Here is a 13,067-nt window from a genome sequence, read left to right as displayed (position 1 = left end):
ACTCATTATGCAGATAGAAGATGCAAATGTTTCATCTATCTCACATCTAACCAAACTGCAAGTGCCAAGAAAATATGCACGAAAAAAATAATTTTCTCTTCTATGTATGTGCGTGCGCCCGTGGTGTTTGAATTGTGTCACAATGCCAATACCCATGTGTGCATGTGCACATATGTGCTCACAGATAGCACACACGCAGCTCAAAGTCCTAATATTTTATTTCAGGTAAAATCAAAAGGTTGTTTGGTACACATCATCACAGCTGAATAAGAGCATTTTTTCTAAACTGAAGCAGCTCTACATAATGATAACTACTACTTTAAAATCAAATGAGTAGCAGAAATCATTCAAATGTGAAGATACCATCATGCACAAGAATGCATTCAGTGCTGTTTTTTAACTAGAATAATGAGCATTTGCATGTCACTTGTGTTATTTTGAATAAGTCCTAGTCACTTACTAGGACTACTCAGTTCACTAAATAACTATCAGGTAAAGAACTGAGTCTACCGCATGCTAAGTCCTGCTTTTATCTGGCTAGGCTGCAACATCCATTTCTCAGCTGAACACAATTTTACATAGGATATCTAGCATAAAAAGTCATTCATTGTCAACTTAACTGTGCAATTTGCAGTGCAAAACAAAAGGTATCTCTCCCTGTCAATTATTATCAGGCACAGTATCTTATTGATCCCTCCAGTAAACACTTTCCCTATTACACCATCACTTTTTAGTATTTTAAAGACATGACTACGCAGGTGTCATCACTAATCACTCAAACTAAGACCCTCACTTCTCTCATGATTTTCCAATCAGTTTTTCAACCATCTACATTCAAAACAATATTTCTATTTTGAATTAATCATGACATAAGCTTAACAATGAAAAGATAAGAAGTATAATGGCTACAAAAGCTGGTATTTTTAATCCACCTTTGAATAGGGAAAGTGGATTGATTTTTCCAAGACAATACTATTCTGATGTGTTATATGGTATTACAGAGGGGACACTAAAAATCATACCTTACATTGAAGGAATTGCATACTGACATAACAGAAAGGAGTGGCAGAACAGATATTCTGTCAATATTTAATGTCATACATTATTATTTTTCTTCACAAGAGTCCTGACAATTCCCTCACCCATTTTTAGCACAAAAACATGAAAGTATCATTCTTTCTGGCATATTTACACAGTTTATGTTTGATGTCTTTACATTCAGGGTTTGAGAAGGAGCATTTCTGGGCCCCATTTTAACAGCGCGCTGTGCACCAACTAACCCCAGCCCCAGAGCAATAGGGCTGGGTCCTTCCCATCTGCCCCACGCTGTCTTCTCCTACCACTCAAAGATGTTGCTATGCAGCACCTTCAGGAAAAAAAAGACTTCTAAGCATCAAGCAAGCTTTCTGTTTGCATGTACAGCCTGTCACCAAGCCATGGCCCCCGCGCTCTCACGCGGATTACTCTGGGCCTGGCAGAAATAATCAGCGTACAAGAGGGAAGGGACCCCTAGGCTTCCTCTGGATTAACATCAGTGCACACGTTCATGCTACTTCAACAGCATATGGGTGTACCTCACCGAGTACTTTATACATGACAGCAGTACTTGGACTCTAGCAAATAAAGGTTTCAGTAATGTAAGCATGTACAAATACAGTTTTAATACACTGGGATGAGGTTATATAATTTAGGTGCCTGAAAATGGAACTATATAAATTACTTTTATTTACCTTTTTACTAAAGCTGCTTTCAAGATTTTATGTACAAAACCTCTAGATAATGAAATTTCCACCAAAATGTTTTTAATGGAAATCATGGAAATCAGTCTTCTTATGAGAATTTAATCAATAAATTGGAAATGCAAATAAATAAATAAATAAATCTATCTTTGTTTCTATTGCAGCTCTATGTTCAATAAGCACTTTAACAAATGTAATTCCTAATAGGCAGCCAAGACCTATCCTCATATAAATTAATAAAAAGTAAAAATGTTGTTGCTGGTATCCCACATAATCTCCCACACTCTATCACACACACCTCCTTCAAAGTGAAAAGACTTCATAAGGAAAACTAAAAGGACTTCTCTTTGAGAGGTACTTGACTGCCTGGTGTCTGCTGGGTGCCACCAGGCAAGATGACGCACAACTGGCAGTGAACACTTGAGCTCTGCCATGTCACCCCTCCCGCTCTCAGTGCGTGTCTGGGCAGCCAACACAGCTGCCTTCCTTGGCTCTGTGACTGCTGCATGGCCCTTCAGCCACCTAGGTAAAGGAGTCCAACTCTTGTCTCCTTCCTACAACTCACTTTAAGATATCATTATTTCTCTTTTTCCATAAATTCTCATCCCAGTTCTCATCTGTGAAGTAGTTAACTATATCCTCCAACATGCCTGTTTCCCCTAGGCAGTCCATCCAGGAAGAAGCAGGAAGATCTCTCTCCTTCCCTGCCACACACGTCATGAAGAACTCACCCTCCCAGGTGTTATGCATGAACTGTCTCAAGTAAAGATATACTCAGTCTAACAAAACATACGCACAAGGAAAGATAAGAAAGCCTCCCACAAAGGGAAACAACCTGCTTTGGGACTCAACAGACTTGATTCTGTTTCTGGATCATGTTTTCTCATGTGGCTTGGAGAAGGAACACGCAGAGACGCCTCAGCTTCATCTTGTTCTTGACATAAGAGAGGACCCTTTCAGTCATATCATCCTAAGCCACCTCTTGTTAAGAAGACGACATCTGAGGACTGAGCCTGCTTCCGAGGGTTGGGGCCTTGCATTGCAGTCCAGAGAAATGTGATTTGGAAAGGTGGTCATGTTAACCCATGTGGACAGCACATGCTTCCTGTGACAAAGAGAAAAGCCTGTTCAGCCAGAACATGATGACATCCCTCTGTCATCATTAACCATTGCAACAGGCTGCCCAGGGAAATGGTTGTATCATTGTCCCTGGAGGTATTTAAAAGGCATGTAGATGTGGCAGTTAGGAGCATGGGTTAGTGGTGGACTTGGCAGTGCTAGGTTAATGATTGGACTCAATGATCTTAAGGGTTGGCACAGAGGCACCCCAAAAGTCAATTTTAGTCAGACAACAAGTTCTAAACCAGACTTTATTCTAGCTGATAAAGTGTAGCAAATACACTGACTAGAAACACGGTCTATACAATTATTTAGCACTCCAACAACATAAAAAACGGGTTTAGGTATCAGTTGAAGAGATTATTGGGGTATGACAACATAAGAATAATGAGGATCCACAACATGCATGCATTCACTCACAAGAAACAAACTAGAAGTCTCTCACTCAAGGGCATGCAGAAGAAATAATCACTTGCCTGGGTTAGGCGAGAGTTCACATGTGCCTGGGTTAGGCAAGGACTTATTCAAGGATATATCCAGCAAATAACCCCTCACCAGACAAGGAGGTGAGGTGCTCTCAATTCCAGGAAGTCTCCTTAGATGGCATCCCAGTCTAAGGGGATGGTACCAGTTCACAGACCTACTGCTCCAAGAAGACCACTCAAAGGAGGTCTTTGTTGGGGACCCTGTTTTATAGCCTGGTCAGATCTGGCTGTGGTCATTACAATATGGTCCAGAAGCTTCTCAGCTTTTCTGGGCACCTAGTTTGTTTAGGACCCTGTCAATCGACTGAGGGTCCCACCCATCCTGCATCCACTTCTTCCACCCCTATACACCACATGTGAGTGAACTGCTCATTCACTTGGAGAGAACAGCTTCAAAACCAGAAATTAGGTGAAATAGAAAATAAAACCAGAGATGGACAAGAATTTTCTTGTATTTAACCTCAAAGAAAATAGTTTACTCTGTCTTTTTCAATTTCCATTTCACCCTAATCAAAAAGTACTTTTACATAGATAAGTAGAACTATCTGCAAGCTAGGGTGCTGTTTGTGATAACTAAGAGTGGCAAAATTCAGACCCTTTGTTTCATATTCTCTCATCAAAAGCCAGAAACATTGCTTTCCACTCGTTTGTTTTTTGGTTTTGGGGGGTTTTTTTAAGAAAAAAAAAAATCAAACCCTGGCCAAACTGTAATGTAAAAATAATATAATACACAATTATAAAAATACTGTGCTATTGCTGGTTCTAGGACACCAACAGTCCTGATATCTTCTCTCACATGTTCTTAACAACACACTGAGGCCTTTGCTTTTCTGCGCTGATCAGCTATGTCTACCATGGGGCACTGGAAAATGCTATGCTGGGAAGCTGGGGCAGAAGGTCTTGTGACCCCATCTGGACCAACTACATGCCTGCCAGTCCTGTGGTGATTGGTTTTGGGGCCCCAAGTAGTCCTTGATCTATTCTCTTAGAAAACCTGCACCATTGGTATCTGGGGATAAAGGTGGGAAGACAGTAAAAGTCTCAGGTGGGACTTGCATTTTCAGAGAAAGCAAGGGTTCCCCTCCATCTCAAAGGCCTCTGACTTCTCAGAACAAATTTTCTGGATTAGTGAACTGTGGATGGACATCTCATAATCCAGCTGAGTTATTTTTAAAAGTGTTACTGAGCAGACAACAGATCTCATTCAGGCACAAAGGCCTTTAAGGGAAGCTCAGAAGTTAGCAGTCTTCCAAGTACCCTTTCTTCCCAATTATTTCCACTTCTCCTAATTACAAACCAGTCACCTTAAGCCCTAGAAATACCAGAAAATGATCTTATTCTTCCAGTGAATTCTGAGATATGTTTATACTTCAGAATCCAAAAAACTTCATCTGTGAAAAATCAAATAATTCCTTATGCGTGATAATGTTAATGACAGTTTTGGCTCCACCATTGTTGAAGTACTTTTTTTTCGCTTTTGGTTACTCTGTGTATGTATATCAAGAAAAGTTGGGCAAGTGTCAAAGATTATACTGGACAAAAAGCAGTTTTGATAATGTCTTTTCCCTGCAAACATTTCAACACACTAAGAGCTCACTTCACTATGTTGTTTGCCCTGGTCAGCAGAAACCAGCTGCCACTGAAAAATAGCAGTGTGTCTCGACAAAATAGTTTGATTTATTGGAAAAATAAATGTTCTGATTGATTGCATGAAAATCCAGGATATTTTGGAATCCCTAAAGGAAGAGTGGGCCACTAGGTAAAAGAAGGTGATTTACAGTCACTTTCTCATTAAATCACGCTGGACCAAAGGGATAAGAATACAGCCATCAGCAAGAAGTTTTCTCAAGCAGATTAATGGAAGGGAAAAACTGTATTGCTGCTGGAGCATAAATAAGGAAACCTAGGGCTTAGATGACCTCTGCTGAGTGCCAAAGAGAAAGAATAGATTCTAGCAGGAATTATGCATCAAATTACTTCTGAGAATCTAAATCCTACCATCTACCCCATGCCATATTTAACAACAAGCCAGCAAAGACCTTAGGAAGCCATAGATCTTTTAAAATGTACATGTACGCTAGGAACAGAAAAAGACTTGTGGTCAAGATATGGTAACATATTTTGCCTTTGTTCTCCATTCCATGAGTTACCAATGGGAAGGGTTAACATGCCCAGAAAATATGCCTTCCCAGGCTTCTGTATTTACCAGTGATTAATTTGAATTGCTGGTCTTAATTGATGCATTACTGTCCTTAACTTCTTGTAATTTATAATGCGTTTAGCAATCAGAAATATTTGAAAATTTCATACATATATATGCATATACACACAGATATGTGTGGCATACATCAAATGACACTTCAGTTACGATAGAGTATATTCAGTATCATATATACATTACAGTCTTTTTCTTTTTCCCTTATACGGGGAAAGTAGATATTTTTACAAAAGGAGTCATAAACAAAATATCACCCAAAAGTGCTACTTATGAAGAATTTCCAGTCAATCCAGAAACTTAATTATTAAATCTAACAAAAATAATATCTCTGGATTTTCAGGCAAATTTTTGCATGTTTGCTTATACTGTCTAATATTTCAGAGCTACACTCTGTCCTGACTGATGTTTTTTGCTTTTTCCCTCGTTTGAGCAGGGGAAGCCTCGGGCAGTGCATGTCACTGGGAGTCAAGGTGCCTCACAGACAGGCATGCTTGCCTTCAGCAAGTCTACAGATTTGGTCCTCAGGAACTCTTGGTATCTCCAAGGAGAAGTGGCAACTAAAAAAACATTTTCAGTATCCATATTTCAGATGTAAACACCTAAATCCTTCTGCAATCTTTACTCTCTCTGAATAGGATTGTTATTTAATTAAGATACAAACACCTGAGCTGCTCACTCCGAACACTTTGTGCAATCAATAACACTTTAAGGAAGAGATTCATCTGATCTTATACAGATATCTAAAGCAAGACAAAATAAATCACGCTTTGAATTGCTTATCTCTCTCCACTGACCCTGAATAGCACTGGATGCTTAGCTGGGATTTGGAGACCTACATTGCAGGCGTCTACATTTGCTCAGATGAATCCTATTGCCAGTTGACTTTTTTTCAGTGAGAAATTACTGCATGCGTGCCCCATCCTAATGGTGATCACAAACACATCAATGATTCTGAGATATTGGGGTCCCTGGCCTTGCGTATGTTTTGTACAAGTCTCTTCCAATATGTAGAAAAATGTGCTGACCTATCTTTAAGAATGGCTAAGTTCATATATGAGTTAAAGTCTCTTCCAGCAAGTCAAAGACAAAAAGCTTTCCTGTAAAATATGTGATGCAAATAGAAGCTCACAGTGGGAGTAAAGGGCTCACCATCACAGGTTTAGAATTTTTGGCTGCTTATTTGAATATATCCCCTTTCAGATTCAGTCATGACCCCAGTATTCACGCCAATGCCTTACTTTACCAGTTATTGCTCAGAAGGCTTTGTTGGAAGGTGGCCCTTTGTGTCCAAAGTTCTTGAAAACAGAGAAATGCAAAAAAGAGACAAGCGAGTAGAAGCAAGTCTCCTTAGCTAAAGGTATTGTTGGAAGCCTGTCAGTAGGCGAGTGTGTCGCTACTGCACTGAGGTCTAAGACACATACCAATATGGTTTGTTTTTCCAAGTGTAATCAAGTTGACATCTATCTACACTGATTACACTTCAGAAGGGGAGAGGGAAATTCTGGAGGTGGGAGAGAGGTTCTCTGCTCTCTGGTGGCTTCAGATGTATCCTCCACAGGGTAGCTCTGGCCTCTGGGCAGAGCCCTGAGAGATGGGTGGTGCGTGAGAAATCATCCTGGAGGCCTTAAGCCTCAGAGATGCTCTTCCCTATTCCTGCTAGCTCCTCAGGGCAGTAATTTGTTGCTGGTCTATACCAGCAGCAAATTATAGCAACCCCTGTGCCAGTTCAGCTTGCATCTGGGAATGGGAAGAGGCGGGGGAGCGAGGGACAGAGGGCTCTGGCCTTTGCCTGACCAGCTGCCTGGTGAAGTACTGGTACTATTTAGTCAGTTTTCCGCCCACTCTCCAGTGTGTGATGCAGGGGGAGCCACGGTGACTCTGAAGCTTCATAGTCTGGACTGCACTGTCCATCAAACACAACACAATCTGCCCTTTTCTTCTGACTCTTGCTATTCACAACCATACAAGAATTTCCAAAAGCATCATGGCAAGACCCTGCTCCACTGAAACCCTTTTTGCATTGGAGAGGTTCAATTCTAAGCTCTTCAAAAGCCAGTCAGAGAAGAAATGCTGACTAGCTTCTATCGTATTTGTGCAGCATCCCAAATTCCAAATAACACTCCTCTTCATGCCTGGCTCAGCTTTATTAGACTACTCTGCAAATGACAAGATGCTATTATCACAGGATGCACCAAGTGAGTCTGATAAGTTACTAGCAAACCTTAATGCATATTGCATTTTTATTTTCCCTTTATGGTGGCAGTTTATCCAGACCCTCATTTTCATCTCCTTGCATGATAGTTCAACTGGTTTGTACTGCTGTTTGGTTATCACATGGGTTTAAAATCATTGTTATAAACAGAACTATGTCTTCATTGCCAATGGCATTAAATAAAGATCATCTTATTAAGAGTGGGAGTGCTAAGAAATTGCTCTTGTTTTGTTGGTCTCCTATCCAAGGCAAAAGATAGAGTCAGGAAATCAGGCTCTTTTAGTTAATATGTTATCAGTGTACCCTATGACCCTGAACATATCTCCTCTGAAGAGAGCTAGCCCCTCCCCTACCTGCCTAATTTTGCTCTTTTAAAAATGTTGATTCACATACCACAGCTACGCTGCTAATGTAAACCACATAGAAACAACTTTGCACATCTTTGTATTTCTACTTCTCTCACTACAGCAATTTTCTTGATCTTTGCCTTGTACCAGTATGTGAATATGAGATTACTAGGAGAGGTTTGAATGTTTCTTCTGGGAATCCGGTCGTTAGCTAGCACACTTGGTGCACAGTTATTGCATGATCTATTGGCTGACTTCACTCACCTCCATCTGTTAGACTGGCTACGTGCCTGCTCACAAGTCAGTCAGCCTGTTTCACAAGGACACAGGTGCCAGCAGGGATGCACTTGGATGGGCTGCACACACAGTACTGTGATATACTATGCCTTCTTTAAAAGAAAAGAGTAATTTGTGACAGGGTATGACATGACTGGTTTTGGACTGTTGTCTCATGGTTCACCTCTGTTTTCAGGGAAGTCACTGTGGGGGAGGATGGTTCATCACCAGGTGGGAGGTTGATGTGCAATACTATTTCTATATTCTCTTTTGTAGTTCCAGTGTTTCCACAGCCTTCAAGTATGGTATGTTAGAAGGAGCTAGTAAATCTGAAGTTCTTGCCTGAACATACATATTTGAACTTCACTTTTTTGAGTAAAATAAGGAGAAAATTGGATAATAAATTGCAAAATAAAGTTTTGCACCATCAAGTTATACACAACTGCATATTAAAAAAAAAAAAAAAAAAAAAAAAAGACTGCTATGCAATAAAACATTGTCACCAAATCTGGTGCTCCACTGTATCAATCAGCTAACGCAGACTGAGGATAAATTAACTTCTAACTCACAACACCACATCTTTTTAAGCCAGAAAGTCACAAAATATGGTCTAGCCACTGATTTGTTTATTAAGGAATGCAGATTCCACACTGTCTTTGAGAGACATTAGTAGTTTTTAATGGACTTTTGGTGTATTCTGAGCTCCATATGGAGTTACAAGGGCATATGTAGAACAGTTCCAGGTTTAGAAAAAGCTCCATGATATGGGGCTATGTATTCAGAGTCACTAGCACACTGTCTACGCTGTAGCTCTGCATCGTAATCCTGCAGTAGCTCATACCTAGTCCTTCCTCTCTGCATCCAAAGCTTTCAAACATGTCATTTTTAATTTGGCCTATGCCTTTAACCCTTGGGTGCAGGCTTACCCAAACTGAAACAAAAACTCCAGCAAGCTCACAGGATCATTGCTAGTGTCACTTGCCCACTGCCTTCCCATAACTCTCTCCACCATGCATAGATGAAAGGAAATCCACCAAGAACCTGGAGACAGAGCAAAGTATGCACAGGGGAAAATACTGAAGAAACAAGTACCAATAGCACAGGTACAATTATAGTAGAGGAACTCACTCAGATTAGGCTAACCATGCTGATTTGGCTGGTCATTTGCAAACTTGGGCAACGATGGATTACACAATTAATAATTCACGTATCAAAAACACTGGGCATCCTAGAACAAGACCCTCATCTGCTCCAAAAATTCTCCTCGGAATTGCAATTGAGAGGCTTTCTACTGGAAATAATAAATATTTAGAGATAGGAAAAGGAGAGAATTTTGTATCAGAGATAATCTTATAATTGCAATCATGTTGTGAAAAAATTGTTGATATTTAAGCGCAGGATGATAATTCTGCCTGTTTTGTCGGCATTTCTTGCTTTATATGACACTGAACTTCAGCAAGATTTTCTATAAAATTAGAGGGAAAAAAACAGCAAGCAAGATAATCTATCTTCTGGCATATTTTTCTACAATTCAATTTTATACTTATCCCGCCAAAGTGTTTATATTTTTCAGAAATCATTGTGACACTGGTCCATGGCAATTTACTGTGCTAACATCAAAACACATCACTTTCCATTGTTCTCTCATTACACGTGTGCCTTAATATAGGTGCCTATTTTTTACAATTTTGCATTGAAATTTTGATTCAACCAGTTTTTCTTGGTCACTGCAGAAATACACAGAGATACAGAACAGTTATGATAATACCAAGATGAGCAACAGGATGAAGACTTTAATGATCAAGTAAAGCCCAGCTCCACATTTGCACTGGACACCTAGGTTAGAGCCCTCAATCACTTAGATACAGAAAATGTATTTGTAACGTCTATTTTTTCTTTTGTGACATATCACCTCTGATGTCTAACCATTAAATAATAAACTCTCTGAAAATGTATTGCTAGAAAATTCAGTATTATGTGCCAAACATTTTGATACTTATTCAGATGAGCTTCCCCCTTGGTGAATGTTGTGTTATTAGTTGTAAAAATATTGTGACCGGTATACAGTTAATTTTTATGAAAAGGATTTAATCCAGTGGCCCTAGTAGACTGGAATAATTTTTTAAACACAGAACATTCTGCAAACCTACTACACAGGCCAGATTGCAATTGATTAAAATGCAATTGTTAGTATAAAGGGTTCCTCTTCTCCCATATGGAAAAAAAGAAAGAAAAAAAAATATGTATATATATATAAATATATAAAAATAAGGCTTCCAGAGAGCAAAGTGGCAGCAGAAAGTTGTTGATTTTCCCCTGCTTTCTATATACCTACCTGAACCCATTTGCGAACCATAGTGTCAGCTCCACGCTGCCTCAGGGATGGGAGACCAGAGGTGCTGCAAACCAGGACTGATGTTCCTGACAGAACTGCACAGCAAAGTCTGAGTGATGGCCTGAGCCATGCCTGGCAGCAGCCAAAATTATGAGTCTTTTTTCTTTCCTGGAGCACTGCATTCAACTGCAATCACAAATGCGGCATATGCAGTAGCCAGTCAGCTGCCAGTTGATTCCATGTATATTCATATATTAAGGTTTTGAAAGTCATGTAAGAAAAAGGTTTTGCATGCAAAGAAATATCCTGCAGCTTGGTGGCTTACAGAAAGCTTTGGGGACCGAAGCCAGAGTGGTACCTTGGAAGATATTACCTGTCATAAACCAAAGTGCCTTCACTTAAAGAAACATTAAAATCTGAGATCTTGTCCCAGTGCAGAAGGAATTTGTTTAATGTATTATTGTGTCCCAAATTTATGTATCAGCTGGGAAAAATGGTATTCAGCTACTTTACTTATTTCTATAGCAACCAATAAAATTAATCACATCTCTTTATAGCTGCATTTTGTTCTAAAGGTGTTCAACTGTAAGAAATATCTCCTTCAAAAATAAAGGGGCCAAGGAAGACAAAAGGACCTATCTAACAAGTAAAATAGCTGAAAAATACTAACACCTTTTTTAAAAATAGCTCCTCGGTTGCAAAATCAGTCAAGTAGAACTTAGTTAGAGGTCAAATCTTGGATTACACTGAAAAGGAGTCATAAAAGAGTCATACCCTTTCATGACAGCTTGGAAACTGGGAGCTTTTGACTCTACATTCCCTATTATTTTGCAAAAACATGCAGCAGTCATTCTCAGACCCTGTTTTATTGTCTGTTACTATGTCCATGTTCATGGATGAGTAAGCACACTGAAACTGTGACTAACTTATGGTTTAACAGTTAGTTTTCCCAAGTGCCCATCGAACACCAGTTCTAAAAGATAAGAGTCTGCATCGACTATCTGCACACTTAAACTTTGATCTTTAGATTTACAACTCTAAATCATCTCTTTTGCCACTAAGGATAATAGTGTGCTTGAGAGCTGTTGATCTTTGTAGTTTAGCTGTCTATAAGAACTAAGGAAATGCTTTCTGCTTAAAAAAATATAAAATAAAAAAGCAAGCCACATTTTATCTCCTTCTTGACACATACACATGCACACAGAGAAAATCATCAGCTTTGTTAAGAATGTGATGACAAGTGGCTTCCCAACATCTCCCATGTATTTTCACCAAGAGCTCTAGGAGCAAAGTGCTTGGAAGACTAAGGACAAACAGTCAACAAAAAAATCATTTTCCTTTTTCCCCTGTAATTAGAATTCTGTTTAGATACAAATTATCAGCAAAGTAGTATCTGAAAACTCACATTTGAAAAATAAAATAAAATAAAAAACCTGCGCTGAGAACCATTTTGCACCATCTCTGGGAAAGGAAATAAAATCAAGACTACAAGCCTTTGTGCTACAATCCATCCTGATGTAATTTGTAAGAGCCAGGAAAATAACACTAAACAATGAAGCTCATAATGAAAACATTGTGAGTGACAACATTAACATAATACAGAGAGAGCCTCATTGCCCATCTCCCAACAGCTCAGGTCCATCCCCCATATGCAGGATGCTAAAGTAAGAAAAAATCAGGCCAGGTTTCTAGCTGCTAATCAGTGGTGATAGAAGAGCAGTGTGCAGTAGCAGAAGAAAAAGATGAGATTAAAGTGAATATTGCACTAATGAGCATGTTCTTCCTGATGAAAGATTTTAATGTAGACTGTAAATCCCTTTCTCTCTTTCAGATGCTTATCACAAATGTCGTTATTTGGTAAACGTTACAGCAGAATTATATGCGTAGATGCCAAGGGACATGTATTTAGGTCTGCAGCTAGAAAGGACTAAGGTGTTTTGAGTACAAATCCTGCAATGCCCAGCTTCAAAATGCCTGACCCCAGAAGTGATTTCTGATGCCTGTGATGGGTCTATAGTCTTCTACAGGTTGCCAAGACCCAGTTAAGCTGAGTCTATATTAGCAAGTACTGCAGCCCAATAGGAGCCAATCTGTAGTGTGGAACAGTTGGTGCTGAGAGCCCAGTCACTGCAAAATATGCATTTGTGGATTTATATCACAGCACCTCAGTCTGGTCCTGTGGACCAAATACTCCAGCACAGGGGCATGCCAGGTGTCCTCCTGCAACACAGCTTCTGATTTTCATTTCTTGCAAAAGAAAACAGATTGATCACTGTGAGAGCACTCTGCAATGCAAAGCAAGTGCTGTGAGTGAGGATGAGTGGGAGATTTGGTTC

Source organism: Nesoenas mayeri (genome assembly GCF_963082525.1).
Source record: "Nesoenas mayeri genome assembly, chromosome: 3".
NCBI lineage: Eukaryota > Metazoa > Chordata > Aves > Columbiformes > Columbidae > Nesoenas > Nesoenas mayeri.
The sequence above is the reverse complement of the archived record's forward strand: the minus strand, read 5'-3'. Positions refer to the sequence as shown.